The sequence below is a fragment of the Homarus americanus genome, unplaced genomic scaffold (assembly GCF_018991925.1).
Source record: "Homarus americanus isolate GMGI-L3 unplaced genomic scaffold, GMGI_Hamer_2.0 scaffold30535, whole genome shotgun sequence".
Classification (NCBI taxonomy): domain Eukaryota; kingdom Metazoa; phylum Arthropoda; class Malacostraca; order Decapoda; family Nephropidae; genus Homarus; species Homarus americanus.
In genome coordinates this window covers 12244353-12262918 of record NW_024732440.1, presented here as the reverse complement: position 1 = coordinate 12262918, position 18566 = coordinate 12244353, and positions in this window count along the sequence as shown.

The window sequence follows — 18566 nt, the reverse complement described above, 5'->3', positions numbered from 1 at the left end:
CAAGGATATCAAACTACTGCTCGCTTCAGGTGGCCAGAGAGCCGGCTACTCATGCCTTTACTCAGCATAGTATGACGCAGCTTCCCGTGGGCACACCTTATCACGTGCATTGAACATGTCACCTCATAGCCAGTGGAAAGTTACAGGGTGGTGAATCTGAATATAATATCTAATGTATTGACCCATTTATATAATATGTTCTGTTGATGAGACAGGGGCCGTTACAACAACAACAACAACAATAATAATAATAATAATAATAATAATAATAATAATAATAATAATAATAATAATAATAATAATAATAATAATAATAATAATAATAATAATAATAATAATAATAATAATAATAATAAAGAACTAAGAAATACAAAAATGAAAAAAAAAATCAATAGTGAGAAATGCTATATGTATGTTGTGTTTTCAAGTAAGAGAAACAATAGAGACCTGCAATTGTGTGTAAATGAGGCAGAAAGACTGATCAGCAACCTGGGACTTGGTTGCAATTTTTGTGATGCCATATGGCAGCAGGGTCTACCATTAGACATTACATGATACTTCCAATATCTTCCCAGGCTGTAGTACCTCCCTGTTTGGTAGCTGCCTACTACCTACTACCTATTATTGAGGTATCTGGCAACTATACCGGACACATATTTCATATATATTTTAGCTGGAGCTTTCCTATCTTGAGTAGAGTATTTTTGGTTAGTAAGTAGTAGGTAGTAGGCAGCTACCAAACAGGGAGGTACTAGAGCCTGGGAAGAAATTGGAAACATAATGTAATGTCTAATGGTAGACCCTGCTGCCATATGGCATCACAAAAATTGTGACCAAGTCCCAGGTTGCTGATCAGTCTTTCTGCCTCATTTACACACAATTGCAGGTCTCAATTGTTTCTCTTACTTGACAACACAACATACATATAACGTTTCTCACTATGGTTCCTTTTTGTGTGGTCCTTTAATATTAATATTAGTATCATCATTATTATTATATTTTTATTTAATATTTTTTATATTTTTTTACGATTTTTTTATTAGCTTTTATTAATTATTATTACTATTATTATTAACATTATATATTTTCGCTATATTTTCGGCCCAGGCCCTGATGTGGGTCATTGACCTGTGCCATGGTGGGCTAATCCCGTAAAAAAAAATGGTGTGATATGTGGAAAGGGGAATATTTAACCTCTCTTTTGGACCGGAACATTCATAAGCGCAGTAGTAAAGTACATATAGACTAAAATATTAATGTGGGTGATGTGGTACTGATTCACAATGAGAAATCCCGTGGAAGTTGGCCTTTAGGGAAAGTTGAAGAATGCTACCCAGATAATCAAGGCTTCATTAGAACTGTCAAATTAGAAACTAATTTAGGGTCAGTAATTAGAACTGTAAATAAATTGTACCCTCTTGAAGTCCACTCCCGCACAGACCTAGTGGTGTCTAGTAAGGGATGGGCTGGGGAATGGGCTAAAGGATGGGTTAGGAAATAGTACCAATTAGGGATCAGACCCCATGAGAGTACCTAGAAGAGCTGCCAAAAATTTTAGACAAAATTTACAATTTAAAAAAAAAAGGGATATATAGAGTATAAATTAAATCCTTTCGGTTAATTTCCTTCCAGGAAAATTAGTAACGGGAACAGTCAACTGGGAGGATTATTTCACATGTAATTACAATATATTGTATTATTATTCCCCTGATACTTGATTCCTAATGTTTGAGCTGCAATCCCCATTTTCTATGTATTAATCCCTGCAAAGTATCATACTTTCATTAAATTTTGGGGAATTCTTGCTGTATCATAATATTCGTATTATAATAAATTGTATTAATGTTTATCAATATTAATTCATTTATTTATAATACTTATAAGGGCTAATTTAAGTTACAACCGAGTGGAGAGCAATGTGCACTTCTTTTGTTTCCTTCCTGAAAACCGAGCAGAGATTCGCTGTTCAATCTAACCGGGAATTCTTAATCCAGACCTCAGAGAGAGCTGAGCTCTGTGAGTTTTGTGCCTTATTATTGACGTATTTCTCCGTAATTTTCAGCAGTAGTCTCATCCCTGATGAATTATTTACTTCGGTATTCGTAAATATTGTAAATAAGCTGGACCTAACACGAAAAATAATACGGGTTAGTAATAACATGGTTACATATGTTAGCATGGGACTGTGAGTTTGGGGCTGCTGTATTATGCTGGGACATAAACCCTTCTGTCGCTACACTGATTTCGTGAGTCGGTCTAGGATTATAGTTACCAACATATGTGGCTAAATTAACGATTTCCTGATTAGAAGTAAATACGTTTTCATGTTGGACAACCACGATTTTATACTCTTTCATGGCCGGGAATCTTAGTAGCAGGTGACCAGGAGTATTAACATCCCGGTATCCGTGAGTTTGGAAATGCTAGTCTCTCTAACTGGAAGAAAGGTATTTAGAATTTGGGTCAATGAGACATGGCAATTACTGTAATTGCCGGAAGTGGAGACAGAATTATCAATTAAGGAGGCACAGTCGCGGACAAAAGTTCTCTCCCGCTCCCAGCCACAATGTAACTTCAAAACACCTGAGGTTGGAACAACGAAGCAGTAAAAACAAGTGCCACTTTGATCCAACAGATGTCCCTTCGTAATGTTTTTAAAGGAGGCAAAGGAGGGGGGGGGGTGAAATGTGAATAAGGTTAGTTGGAGTGGAGAATGATAAAGAAATTTCCATTTTCTGATAACGTTAAGACGGTGGTGGAGATGGTTTACAATAATAAAGATGAATGTTTCAACAAAAATCTTATATACACGACAAAGAACATATTCCACAGTTAATGGGTTTAAGGGCATAATTACAAACTAAACGGCGTGGTCGTTACCCAAGGTTGGATAATACATTATTGGAGGAGGAAGGCACCACCGACAGGAGGTGAGGTGACACCCAGTCTACAAACCTGTGGCACATTCCCGATTTCCACATTTGTTAAGTCGGGCAATTTTTCTCAAAAAGAGAGAAGAACTTGTCTGGTTCTTCCTCATTAAATTTAGGAACACTGTTGAGACATTTGTCTATACTGAATGTTGAAGTATTACTACCCTGAGCCAAACCTCGTTGTTTGAGAGTTTCCAGCTCCACCTCGAGTCTTTTGAGTTCAACTTGTAAGGCCAAATTACTTGGTGTAACAATTTCCTCTGAATTTCCCGACGGTTGGGCTATGATTTCATTGTCAATAAGGTAGTTGAGGACAGCCTCTTCTAACCTAGCCTTATTCATGGAGGAGCGGCCTTCTACTTCATAATAAGCAGCGAGGGATTGCCACTCTACCTTAGTAAGCCCCTTCAGTACTTCGGCTGAAGGTGAAGCCAAAAAGCTTTCCAGGTCAAACATGTTGAACTCAAAATCGAGTAGCGAAAAAAAAGTAACCGTGGCAGCTAAGCTAACTAGCTAGCTAATTAATAATATCAAAATGCAATCAACTGTGAAACACAGCAAGGGATTAACCAAACACCTGGTACACAAGATAAGGGTTAACTCACCAATATCTTAAGCAATAACAGGTGCAATATAAATGAACACTGTGAACACAGCAACTTGCTTCCAAAAATACTTAGCGATGAAACAACACCTGGAGAGTAACAACACTTGATATGACACAACAATGGTTAGCTCCCGGACAGGCCCCCACTTGTCGGGATCCCACTACCCTTTATACTTGGGGAGTGAAACCTACCCCAAGTTATTCACAAATAAAGGAACAAATAGGGAACACGGCAATAATTATCCTCACCAAAGACCTACTCAACTAAATGTACTTGAATAAGTAAGAACAGTTGAAATAAGTGAATCACAAAAGGGAAGATAATTAATTAATTCAATTCATGTTCTAAAGGGAGTACTGACTAGCAAACATGAATTTAAGGGAATAAGTAATTGTATAATAAAATAAGAGTGATGCCGGAAGGGCGAAAATACACCGTTAAGGAGTTAGACCAAACAAATATTACTTAACATTACTATGTTACACAGACATACGAAATATATATATATATAACAATCACTACAAAATGATTATTTCCTACGAAACAGAAGATTCCTTACCACCAGGATCTCTTCCTAGGCCTAACTAAACATGTCACTAATACCTGATACCCCTAGGGCATTGCAGAAGTCTGGACAAGGCACTAGACAAGGGTCAAGGCTAGAGAATGAATGGACACGTCTACCCTATGCCACGGTTTTTCGCTACTGGCGAAGCGTGGGCACGCCGAGGAGCGCGTCTCATATGATGCAACTCTTTGTGTACGAACCTCTGTCCTGCATGGCAGTGAACAGTGACATTATCCATTTGAATCTGACCTCTATACATTTATAGTTGTTAATGAATATGATGTATTTCTTTGTGTGTGAACCTTTGTCCTGCGTGACATTGAGAAGTGATACCACCCTCAGTGTCAAGACCTGACTGAATTACTCAGAATAGGCAAACTGTACTACAAGCTCTGCCAATAAATTTGTTAAACTAAGTCTCATATCACGTGATCCAGGACATTTGCTAGATAATTTATATAATTTATTAACACTACTCTTGATTTGACTTAACAGAGTAAGACAATGATGCATATTAATAACATACATAAATATACAATTAACCTAAGTAACTAAGAACAATAATAATATAATAAGTACAATTAACAAATTATTAATAGCTTGTATGAAATGTAGGCGTGAACATATGCCTCACGCTATGCGTGTTCCCGAGTGCTCAGGCACGTGACACGCACTAATAGGGTGTGTCATAGGAGGGAAGATCAGCTAAAACTAATGGCCCATCACTTTTTTGGTAGATTTTAGTGTATATAAACAGAAAATAATTTCAGTTTCAATATTTTGCAACCTTTTGATAGGTAAATTTTAGCGTGAACTTTATCGAAAATCTAACGTACAGCTGCATTAGTGCATTACAATTAAATAGTGAACATTGCTTTCTGACTTCATTCTTTAACAACCCAACTAACAATATCTTTTTCTGTTTCAGATTCTGATGCATTTATAAGTTGATAATATTTGCGATGGCTGCTTGTGTCAGGACGAGGAACCAAAAATCCAGCCATCTCAGTCACTATCTTGGGTCTGGGAGAGAGCTCCTGAAGTCGGAGTTGCCTACATTGAGAGATGCTTTGAGATACGGTGTTTTAATCAGGCAAATCAATGAAAAGAACCAAAGAACTTACACAAACAAAGACATTGCCAGTGATATGACCAAAGCTGTCTTGGCACAGTACACTCTGGCTAACGCTCAGTTCAATCTCCAGTCATAACAAGTCAGAAGAAGATTAGTGAGAGACTGCTAGCCAGTTGGGAAAAGGCAAGAGATATCTCTCTTGGGAGAGGAAAACTTGCAGTTAAGGACAGCTTTGCCAAGCAACTGGACCAGTTTGGATGCTATCGTGACTGTAAATCCGAGGCCCACATCTCCTGTATTTGCAAGCGTGAACTGAAGATTCCTGTGATCGAACTGGCATTTGTCAAAGCACAGAGAGAGAAGACTGGCAGTATAGGGGCTCTCATGATTTCTAGCCAAGATATTCCGGAGTCCAAGAGACAGGAGGCTGCCACAGAGAGACAGAAGAGGAGAAAGAGTTGCCGAGGAAAAGAGACTTGAGGCCCAGGGTGAGGTAAAAGGCCGATGATTGGAGTCAAGCTGATTCAGAGTTTAATGACTTCCCCATGGCTGATCCGAGTGCTGACCAGGAGAATGGTGACTTTGTCCCTAACCCAGAAAATAATGATCCCAAACCTTCCAGGCATAAGATTCGAAATAGGAAAGATATCCCGAGCATAGCTCTGGCCAGCATGCGACACCACACTGGTCTCAGAGAAACTGCAGAGATAGCAACAGCTGCCTGGGTTGACGGTGGTTTGATAACACCTGATGATGTTCACCTGGTGATAGATCATAACAAAGTAAGGAGAGCTCAGGAGAAACTTGTCAGTAACCTAGAAGAGGAGTTTGATAAGGGGATAAGAGAAAATGGAATCAATTGTTTGTTCTTTGATGGGAGAAGGGATGACACTAAAGTGTTCATGAAAGTTGGAGATTCTGACAAGTTGTTCCCTGCCATGGTGAAGGAGGAACACTACTCCTGCCGCAGTGAACCAGGAGGGAAGTATTTGTTGCATTTCACTCCAGAGAAAGATGACATCAGGAAACCAGCTGAGATAGTGGCAGGTAACATTGTGAACTGGCTCAGAGAGAGGAACGTAGACCAGACCCTGCAGGCCATTGGAGGGGACAGCACCAACACGAACACAGGGTGGCAAGGGGGGGTCATACAGTGGATAGAGCGGAAGATTGGGAGGAAGCTGGTCTGGATTGTTTGTGACATCCACACCAACGAGTTGCCATCTGATCCAGGAGCTGGATGGCAAGACTCTTTCAAAGAACAGATGGTCTGGTCCTCTTGGCAAGATGCTGGACTCTGCCACTGAGTTAGAAATAAATGCGAGCTTTGAAAAAATCACAGTTGGCCCTCCACTCGTTGAGCTTGCACATACTGTCATTGACGACCTGAGTACTGACCAGTACTATGGTTACATGATTTGCAGTGCCATCAAAACTGGGGTCATGCCTGATAGATTGCTTACCTGCAGATAGGTCCAGTCTCACATTCTAGGTGGCTCACAACGGCTCTCAGGTTCTGCAGAATTTGGGTCGCTCATCATAAACTGAAAGGGAACCAGCTTCACAACCTGAGACTTATTGTCCAATTCATCGTGAGTGTCTACTTGCCAAATTGGTTCAACACCAAGGTCAAGTCATCGTTCTCCGAAGGTCCGAGGCATGTTCTCTTCCAGCTTGAGCTCCTGAGAGTCAGCCAAGGAAGGTTGTTCAGATTGTGGAGCAGACTGTGAGGAGATCTTCCTGGTATGCTCATCCTGAGGCAGTTCTGCAGACAATGCTCTGCAGTAAGGATGAGGAGGAGAGAAGAGTGGCAGTCAAAAAGATCTTGGATATGAGACTTATGAGAGGATCTGGGCATGACGAATCAGTTGGTGACGATTCCTTCAGGGTCAGGAAGACTCCTGAAGTCAATCTAGGTGCCAAGACCCTCACTGATCTCATAGATCTGGATAACATCCAGGCTGGCAGTGAGCCCCTCTTACCTGCAGCCTCACCAATGTTCAAGTCAGAGCTTTCCTGGACAACCCCATGCATGTCCCTGCCTGGCCCTCGCACACCCAGAGTATAGAGCGTTGTGTACAGCAAGTGAGCGAGGCCAGCAGTCACGTGTACAGCCAGGAGAGGAGGGAAGGCTACATCCGAGCTCAGGTGGTCAGCAGGGAGGTGATGAGTAGAAACAGAAGCAAGAAAGACATGTTCTCTATGGTGTGCAGCAACACCGGGTCGTAGTGGTAAAACCGGATTTTGTATTTGATGATTTTGTTTTCTATAGGAATATTAAATTTAATAAATGTGTCAGGATCATTCGTTTCACTATTCTGGATCATTTTCATCCTAATAAATTAACCTGATACATTTACTTTACTTTAAATAAGCTATTTAGTGGTGTTGGTAAAAGGGTGGGAATACTGAATTTTCATAAGATTTCAAGTTAAAATTTACCTAGCAAAAAATGAAAACTTTTCAAATCCGAAGATATCACATGATTCTGCACATAGAACTACATCATTAATACCATGGGCCGATTTTTCAAACTCAAAAAAAAAAATTCGCCTCCGTATGACACACCCTAACGCACTAAGGTTATTGAAGGCCCTAAGTGCAGATAAAAATACTCTTTCCTAAGGGCAACCCCCGCACAGTGGTGTGTCTGCACTATCACGGACGTCACTGCTGGATTGGCCCAGGTTTTCCCCGACCCCCACTGGATACACACAATCCCACTCTGTGAGGTGTGCACCACTGGGGGGCTCTAGCACGAATACTGGAGTATTAAAACTCAGCAGGTGCCTCGGCCAGGGTAAGTGATGGAAAAATAATGTGAAGAGAGAAAGCCCTCCTACCACGTCAGTTAGCCTTCCTCCGCAGTTGTGTGGGTCACTCACACTGTCTGTGGGGAGGGAAAGCTAACGTCATCAGTCCTGTACGTTCGTGAGGTGTCAAAAATATTTATGAAAAATGAGCTGTGTCACTTTTATATATATATATATATATATATATATATATATATATATATATATATATATATATATATATATATATATATATATATATATATATATATATATATAATTGCTGTTTAACAGCGAGAATCAGTGCATATGCATAGGGATCCGGGAAGATGTGGCGTTTTTGAACGGTGGAATATATAACGGTCAACCCTTAAGGGTCAGTTGCTGTTCCCGTTGGTTGCCAAGTTAGGACGAATGAATCCCTTATATACTTGGAGCAACTGCTCAGGAGTGAAGTAGCTACGGCATTACCAACTTTCGGGAGGCAGCTTAGCTATAGTTAGGACATATTGGAGAAAATGGTGAGGCCTAACATATTTATTTCAGAATTTGACAGGATGATAGCGTCCTGAAATGTAATTGGTGGGAGATCGTCTAATTTAGAAAGTGTAATTGGTGAATATTGAGTTTCATTAATATTAAATTTAACCAAGTTTGTACCTCCCCATTCAGAGATGATGCACAGATCCGCATTGATAGAAGTAATGATATCAGCTCTAGAAACAGATCTAGTTTTCGAGTTAGGAGGAAGGGGAAAATGTGAAGAAGAGTGAAGAGTAGAATCATTAGTGTAAGAATGGATAGAATTAGTTGTAGTGTGAAGTAAATCATTGATAAAAAGAAGGAAGAGAGTAGGTGAAATTACAGAACCCTGTAGGACGCCACTATTGGTAGAGAAAGAGCGAGAGATCGATCCCTCGACAACAACTGCCATGAATCGGTTCTCAAGGAAGCTAGAGATTAGAAAACAAAGTGGGGGAGAGAAACCAAAAGAGGGAAGTTTTGATTGTGCCCATAACCCCATAGCAACACGCATGTCGTGTGGTATCTGTTTATGCCTCCACTACACACAAGCTATTAATAACTTGTTATTTTTACTATTATCTTATTGTTGTTCTTAGTTACTTACGTTAATTGTATATCTATGTATGTCAATAATATGCATCATTTGTGTTACTCTGTTAAGTCAAACCAAGAGTAGTATTAATTAGTTATAAGACTATTTGGCAACTGTCCTGAGTCACGTGAGCTAAGACACTCCTCACTCACATGCTGTGTGGCCAGAGACTCTCTCCCTAGTAACCGTTGGTATAGGCCAGGGGTCACCAAACTTTTTTCACAGTGGGCCGGATAACTGAAAGAATGACGAGCGCGGGCCTGATAATCATTCTGTTCAATACTTGCAAGCCAGAACGAAAGCTCTGGTAACGTCAGAGCGTAGGCGGAGCTACCACGAGCCGGGGAAGGACTTGGGATCCGGCCCGCGGGCCGTAGTTTGGTGACCCCTGGTATAGGCTATAGGCATGACGTGTCCACACCGACCCAGTACAGACGTGCCTTGTTCAGTCTTCTACAATACCCTAGTGGTATCTGGTAATTAGTGGCACGTTAAGTTAGGCCTAGGAAGAAATCCTGGTGTTAAGGAATCTCCTATTTGGTAGGAATTAACCAGTTGGTTGGGATTGCTGTGTATATATTGGGATGTATGTGTTTAATATAGTTAATGTTAAGTAGTATTCATTTGATTTAACTACTTAACGGTATATTTTCACCCTTCCGGCATCACTCATATTTTAATATACAATCACTTATTCCCTTAAATTCCATGGTTGCTAAACAGTACTCCTTTAAGAACATAAATTGAATTATTTAATTATCTTCCCATTTGTGACTCACTTACTCCAACTTATTCTTATTTATTCAAGTACATTCAGTTGAGTCGGTTTTTGTGGGGATAATTATTGCCGTGTTCCCTGTTTGTTCCTTTATTTGATGATAACTTGGGGTAGGTTTCACTCCCCAGGTATAAAGGATATTGGAATCACGACAATAGTAAAAACTTGTGTCATACCCTGTCAAATGCTTTCGAGATGTCGAGGGCCACGACAAAAATTTCCCCATAATCCCTTAGAGAGGATGACCAAAGATGGGTGCAATAGGAGAGCAGATCACCAGTAGATCTCGCCTGGCAAAAGCCAAACTGGTGATCCGACAAAAGGTGACGGAGAAAATGGGACTTCAAGATAGTTCCGAAAATCTCAGAGAGGGATGAAGTTAGGGCAATGGGGCGATAGTTAGAGGGATTAGAATGGTCACCCTTCTTCGGGATGGGCTGAACCAAGACATGCTTCCAAGAAGAAGGAAAAGTTTGGGTTTTGAGGCAGAGGCGAAAGAGGCGAGCAAGCACAAGAGCCAGATCTTCAGCACACTCCCTCAGAACACGAGGGGGTATTCCGTCTGGTCCATGCGCCTTACTTACATCCAACCTGGATAACACACCGGTAACCCTATAAGTGGAGCTAATAGGAAAGTGCTTAGGTTCAGTAGGAGGAGCAGGGGTAGGAGGAATTGAGTGAGAATCATCTAAGGTGGAGTTAGAGGAGAATAAGATGCCAAAGAGGTTGGCTTTGTCAGGGGGAGAGTTGGCTATAGTTATCAGGTCGGAAGAGAGGAGGAAATGAAGGAGTGCAGAAGTTGTTAAATATGTTTTTGGTTAAGGACTAAAAGGATTTACTAGAGGAAGAATTATTCAGGACAGCGGTCTTTATTTTTATAAAATTCAGTTTGGCCCGACAAAGAATAGCCTTACAACGATTCCTAGAAGTAATGAAAGAGGTGTGCGTAAAAGGAGAAGGCGATAGTTTCATTGCTCGATATGTCCTATCTCTCACCCTGCAAGCAAGAGAGCAGGAGCGATCAAACCATGATTGCAATGTGAAAGTTTTGGTAGAAGATGGGATAAATGCACTTACACCACCCTGTATAACCCCAGCAATACTGTCAGCACATACCGAGGAGTCCCGAGTGGAAAAGCAACATTCAACCCAAGGAAAGTCGGTGAAGAATTCTCGCAAGGATTGCCAGCTTGCCCTTCGATAGTGCCATAGTTGACGTTAAGAGGGGGTGGGGGAGGTGGTCGTGCCCAGTTTGATTTAATAGAAATAAGATTGTGATCAGAAGACCCTAAGGGGGCAGTAATTGAGTCTGAATAGTGTGAGGGGTTAGAGGTAAAACAAAGATCAAGAATGTTAGCAAGTTGATCGTGTCGTTCAGGAACGCGTGTAGGGTGTTTGATTATTTGTTCCAGATCATTAAGTAGGGGAAAAGAGAGTGCCTCAGCTCCACCTGGGTCATCCCTTGCAGAGGCAAGCCACTCTCTGTGAGGTACATTGAAGTCCCTTAGGTAGAGGGTCTCGGTGTTGGGGTGTATGGATAGCAACGACTCATGGCAAGAAGTGAGATAGTCAAAGAGTTCGAAATAGTTGGTAGAGTTGGGAGAACAGTATAGGAAAAAAAAAAAATAGTCACAGTAGGTAGAGATATTTTGAGCCAGATGACATCATAAAGGGAAGATTCAAAATCCGTGAGTCGAGCTATAGGTGTACGTGTGTTGCAGTAGGCGCATACATCTCCCTTAGAATGGAAGGAAGTATAAAGGTTGTATTTGGAGACTTGAAAAGGTTTGGGTGAAGTTGCTTTGGACAGTTGAAGTTCGGAAAGTAGTAAGAGGTTGGGGTAAGAGGTTAATAGATGGTGCTCCACAGAAGGAAAATTGGATCTCAGGCCGCGAATGATGGAAAAAGGAAGTGTGAAAAATGCCGATCCTCCAGCAACCGCGGTGGCGTCAGTTGAGGCCCTAGTAACTTGATGATGATCAGGTCGGCCCTGGGGTCCACAACCTTCCCGACCGGTGGGACCCATCCGAGAAGGCCCCACTTCAATATAAATATCAACTGACATAGGAGAATAAAATAGAATGAATAAAACAGATCAGGAATGAGAACGGTTATATTTGTTGTGTTATCAATAGTAAGAGAGACAATTGAGACCCTGCAATTGTGTGTAAATATGGCAGAAAGATAGATCAGCAACCTGGGACTTGGTCATAATTTTCGTGATGCCATATGGCAGCAGTCTACCATTAGACAATACATTATGCTTCCAATATCTTCCCAGGCGGTAGTACCTCCTTGCTTGGTAGCTGCCTACTACCTACTACCTACTACCTGATTTTGAGGTTTCGTGTTTAAGCCCACGTCCTAAAATATAGTAATAATTTAGGGTTCTGGAATATATAATATCCCTGCTGTAACATAAAGATAGATTCTCTGTAAAAGAGATTGAGTATAAAATGTTCAAGTATTTATGGCAAACTTTGGTTCTGTGAAAGTTAACACAAGACACGGCACTTCTAACTTCTAATGATCCTGGCAGCTGAGGAAACATGTTCTTTGGTGTGTTCAAATTTAACCGATGTTGCGCCTGACATAATAATACTGACATTTTAGCAAACTTCTGACGATGAGAGATTAGAAATTATTTATCTAAATATCCATATCTGAAAAATACTAACAATTGTGCAACTACTACTACTACTTTTTTTTTTTTTTTTTTTTTTTTACGTGGCCTCCAGCCTCCCCCAATAGCCACACCTTCGCCACCATTTATTTACCTTAATATTAAATATCCTAATACATAAGAAGCTATCCTATCTGTGTTAAATTAGTTGAGCCGCAGATCTATGCGGCATTCAGTGACTGTAGCCTCATAGTCAATATCTGCAGCAGTTGTCGGAGTAGGGGCAGAAGCTCTCGTTCCCCTGAGGCAGAGCAAAGCCGACCGAAGGAGAGAGAAGGACAGTCGACAGCTCATCCAGGCTGTAACATAACTTCTGGGCTGCTGCTTCTGTTCGGAGATCAACTCCGCGAGTCTGGCGTAGAAACATCTTGCACTTGGGCCCATCCCACCAGAGGTTGTGAACACTAGAGGAGTGAAGCTGCCTTGATCAACATTTTGAATTCTCTCCCCATATGCCCTTCTCTTGTCGTTCTCGTTCCTCCTATGTGCAGCATCGAGAGCTAGGTTACGGTGACAAACGGCCATGGGATCAAAAATCCTGATGTCGAAGAAAGCTCGCTGTCCCCGCGTCCAGAATCCTCGAGCACTGACGTCCACACGGGCTTCGTTAGATGTGTTTGAAGTCCTGTGTTGAAAGATCTCGCCATCCAGTGGAAGGAGGGTCGGTTCTACCATGACGTCCCGGCAGATTTCCTTCAACATATTTGCTGTGAGATCCCTTACCTCGTCATGCCTCATGCATATGAAGCCCCCCTTCTTGCAGACCATGGCGTGATCGCCATCATAGGGAGAGCCACACACGCATTGGGAGGGCAAACCATCTACTGGCCAACCGTACCTTAGAGCAATGGCATCTGTAAATTCTTGTTTGTTAAGGCTGAAACCATTTGCCCTTATCGGTAACGTAGTTAACCAGTTCGAGGCGCCCACCTCCTGCGCTATAGCTACTTTTTTTGTCAAATTTTCTGGAACCTGCAGCAATAGTTGCTGCAACATGTCATTTTGGCAGTGCTGCCGATCTGTTGTAATGGACCTACGGATCTTATTAACTTCGCTGGTGTCCACTTCCCCTGTTGCATTCTGGGCTACTACTACAACTACTTTTTTTCTCCAAATGGCCTCCAGCCTCCCCCAATAGCCATACCTTCGCCGCCATTTTATTACCTTCAAATTTACTTTCCTAATACATAAGTAGCTACCCTGGCTGTGTTGAATTAGTTGAGCCGCAGATCCATGCAGCATTCAGTGACTGTTGCCTCAAAATCGATATCTGCGACTGTTGTCGGCTTTGGGGCCAGTGCTCTCGTACCCCTGAGGCAAAGCAATGCAGACCTAAGCAGAGGAGGACAGTCGACATCTCAACCAGGCTGTTACATAACATCTGGGCTACTGCTTCCGTTCAGCTCCGCAAGTTTGGCGTAGAAGCATCTTGCACTTGGTCCCATCCCCCAAGAGGTTGTGAACACCAGAGGAGTGAAGCTGCCTTAATCAACGTTCTGAATTCTTTCCCCATATGCCCTAATCTTGTCGTTCTCGTTCCTCCTGTGGGCAGCATCTGTGACATGCGGTCATGGGATAAAAATCCTTATTCAAAAACCAGCTGCTCCCGCGTCCAGTCTTGACCACTGACGTTCACACTGGCTTCATTGGATGTGATTGCAGTCCTGTGACGTGGTGGCAGATTTCCTCATAGATTTGTTGTTAGATCCCTTACGCTGTCATGCCTCATGCGTACGAAGCCTCCCTTCTTGCACACCATGGCGTGGTCGATGCTCGCTAAGATGAGCGGTACATTTTATTGGGAGGGGCAAACTCAATTGGCTTCTGGCACCGTACTTGCTAACAGCATCGTGAATTTTTGTTTATTTAGCATGAAAACTCTTGCCCTTATCGGTAACGTTGTTAACCAGTTTGGGGACGCCATCTTCTGCGCTGTAGCTACTTTTTCTTTTCACGTTTCCTTTCAAGCACTTGTTATTAGTTGTTGCAGCTTATCACTTTTTGGGTGTGCTGTTGCTCTGTCGTAATGGACCGTCGAATCTTGTTTAATTCGTTGGTGTCCACCTGACTTGCAGCATTCTGATCTATTATGTGCTCAGTGAGCTGTCGAGCTTGACAGAGTTCTGATGTTCTGGTACGGTAAGCTCCACTGGATTGGTCAATCCCATTCCCTCCTAGTCTCGGTGGTAGTGCAAGGAGTGAATCTCTGCTGGGGTTAAGTAAGGGGCTTTTCACTAGTGTTTGGATAAAAGTGACAGTGATAGCTTCTTCCAGAGGGCGGAGGAGGGGTCCGATATCAGGGAGATAGTGCGCATCAGGTGTTCCATGCTTGACTCCATGGTAACGCCAAAAGTTATTCCATGGCTCTCTGTTAGCAATATTAGACAGAGCTTGATTTCACTGACCTTGCTCATTCACCTTTTCTCTGTTGCTGCGTACTGGTCTTGAAGTCCTTCGTGCCAATTACTGCATCGCGCTGTTATCCATTGCTAGTTTGACCTCACTTCAACCGAACACTTCCATTGCCCATTCATAATGTTCTGCTTCACAATGTAGTGAAGGACTGCTAAGTGTTTGGTGGTACCCTATTTGTGGATCTCGTGATGCTACCAGGTCCCGCCACTTTTTGATGTCCCTCCACTTTCTCTGCTCCTGTTAGGTCATCAGCATATGCCAATTTGCTTGGACCCCAGTTGTTTCCATATTTTATTGTGTGTTGAGCACAGGACAGATATAGCTTTACATTGCTACTGCAACAGGGTCCCCTGCGTTGTTCCTCAGTTGACTGTGTATGATGGTATCACTCTTAGAGCCTTGTTGTTTACTATAGAGGTCTGATGGATTCATAGGTGTTTTCAACATACAATGCAAAGCTGGACACTTGATCTTGATACAGCAGTGTAGCCTTGGTGGCGGAAAGTGTGTTGAATGCGCTGAAAGCATCGACCGGAAGTACTGCCTCACAATCACGCTGCTCAAATATTGCACTTTTGTGCTGGCCACCGGGGGTTCCCCACAGCCCGGTGTCAGCACATACTTGCAGGTTCCCTGCTGCTGCCCTGACATCATCCTTTACCAGCTCCATTATGCATTTTCCAATGATCCGCCCCATCACTTCCCCCACTCCTATAGACCTACATCTTGAATTTTTATCCATGGGAATGAGGCGGCAGGCCGTCAGGGCATGGAGGTGTTGGCAGCATAAGGTTGCCAGCTTTCTTGCAAGGGCGGCAATGGCTCTGCAGAGATCACTTGTTACATGGCCAAACTTGTTAGTGCTGAGGATGACTTTCCAACCGTTTGCATCCAGACCTGAAGGGCCGGCACTTTCCCTGCATTTTCAGTAAAGTTTTTCCACACCATCCCTCCTGTTATTTTTCTCGAACAGGACAGCATTTGGTGGGATATAGGCATTCTGAAACCTGGATAATTCTCCTTCACTTGCAGGGGAATGTTTTTCTCTCAATTGTAATGTCTCTCTGTTTATTGGTAAAAACACTACCAGAGACTCTCTCAGAGATCTTACTACCGAGGACACTTTTTCCTCAATAGCCATCTTTGTTACCAATTCTTAAGCAAATATCCGCTGTGTTTTGTCTAAGGCTCTCCTATGAATTTTTAGACTCTCCTGCAGTGTTCTTATCATGCAGGAGATCACCATATTCTTTCTGCCACATTGTCAATCTCCTTTTAATTGTTGCCACATTTCTTTTGCACTTTAGACCTTGTGGGGTTCGTCCTCTGACAGAATCGATGGGGTATTATGGCCAGTATTTGAAGAGGTACGGGGCCAGGGGGCTGGCCATGATTGTAATTGATTATGAGGCAAATTCATCTCCCGGATCATTTTTTTTGTGGTCAGCACTTGGGTGGTTCAAAGAGTGTTAGCTGGCGACCACCTGGACCACTTCCGAGGCACTTCTTACCCATTTCACCGCATCAATTTCGACAAGCCTTTCCAATTTGGTTTACTGTATGCCATTATTTATGAACAGTATTTACTGACTGTGTTCACCACTATCGGCTGACATGTCGTCATCAGGTGATGGATCTCTGCCATATGGATTTTGACAGCTTCTGCTCCTTTCAGACAACCCACACATCGTGTGTTACTTTTCACACATATACAGGTTATGCATTTCTGATTCCGGCCTGAGCACTGACAAGCACATTTCCAGCCTGATGTCGTCCTGGGAAGGAGAGGACAGTGGGAGAGGTAAGTAGTTGTGGTTTGGGAGGGGAGGGTCAGGTTTGGTGTGCTGACCGACGAGGCGGGGGCGGGCGGGGCAGAGGCGGGGCTGGGAGGGGTCTCGTACCTTCGTCCAGAATCCTCAAGCACTGACTTCTTTAGGTGTGTTGTAATCGATCGGAAGAAACGCTCGCCGTCCATTGGGAGAAGATCCGCTTACACAGTGACATTGCACTATATCTCCATCAACAAATTCACTGTGATGTTCCTTAATTAATCATCTCATGCAAACGAAACCTCCTTTCTTGCACACCAGGGCTTGGTTGGTGTCGTGGGATGTTCTACTTACGTATTGGACGAGAATGCCTTCCACTGCCCAACTGTACCTTAGAACAATTGCGCCTGTGAATTCTTGGTTGTTAAGGCTGAAGCCCTTTGCTCTTATCAGTAACTTTGTTAGCCAGTTTGAAGGGCTCACCTACTGTGCTATCTCAACTTTTCTCTTCGCGATTTCAAACAGTTGTTGCATTATTTATGGAAGTTTTCTCTTTGGGTGTACTGCTTTTTAGTTATATTAGAACGTGGAGTTTTGTGTAGTTCGTTAGTGCTTAACTCATTTGTGGGATTTTGATCTACTATGCGTTCTTTGATTCCCTGTCCCTCCAGTCTTGGCGGTAGTGCAAGGAGAAACCTTTCTGCTGGGGTAAGGTGGTGACTTTTCGCTAACGTTGGAATAAAAGCGTCCCCGATGGCATCTTCTAGAGGACGGGGGAGAGATCCTAATTCAGGAGAATGTGTAAGTTATTCCATCGATGTTTGATTCCGTGGGTGAATGCCGCATTCTCTGTATGTGGCTCAGTCTTTATTTTGTCCTCACTACTACTGCAGAACTCTATTTTCCAGTCGTAGTATTGAGGCTTTACAATTAGGAAGAATTTTCTGACATTTGGGTGTTACCCTATTTATGGACCACATGTTGTTACCAGGTTCCACCACTTTCTCTGCTCCCGTGAAGTCATAAGCATAGGATACCTGCTTGGCCTTGGTAGTTAGTAATATAATGTATGTTGCAGCACAGATACTTAACGCATACATTGCCATGGTGACTTGGTCCCGGTGTGTCTTTTCTCAAATGCCTGACAAGAAAACAACTGAAGAAGTACTAAGGTTAGCAAAAACTTCAAGAGAATTACTTGAGTAAGAAAAATGAGATACTTTGGTCATATAATTAGGGATACTAAGAGAAATATTAATGGACAAAGTTGATGGTAGGAGGGAAGGTAGAGACTGGGATGGATGATAAAATGGGGTGTCAGAGAGATACAAAACCTTAGAGGCTTGGTAAGAACAGCCCGAGAACGTGGAGGACTGTGGTCACCAACCCTCAGATACAAGGACTCCTTTCTGGCTGACTGGTTGATTGATTAAGCTTGACTAGTCTACCTCACACGGCCAAATATTTCTCTACACACAAACTCAACTTCTACTTTATTTTACCATTGTTACAGTAGTGGCCAAGATGCGCTAGGAGGATATGTTACCATTGTTACAGTAGTGGCCATGGCTTGCTAAAATGTTACCATTGTTACAGTAGTGGCCATGGCCTGCTAAGATGACAACTAAAGACGTAAACAGTGGCTTCCATAGTTCAAGCAACTTAGTGATCAACTCTTACATATAACCTGACAGCCAGATAATGAGGTGGAGGTGCAGATCAACCTGACATCTACAATAGAGAGACCCAAAAGTGACCAGGTCATCTACAACTTCACCCATGGCTACTACAAGAGGGTGGTGGACGACGATCCGCTCTTCCATCTGCT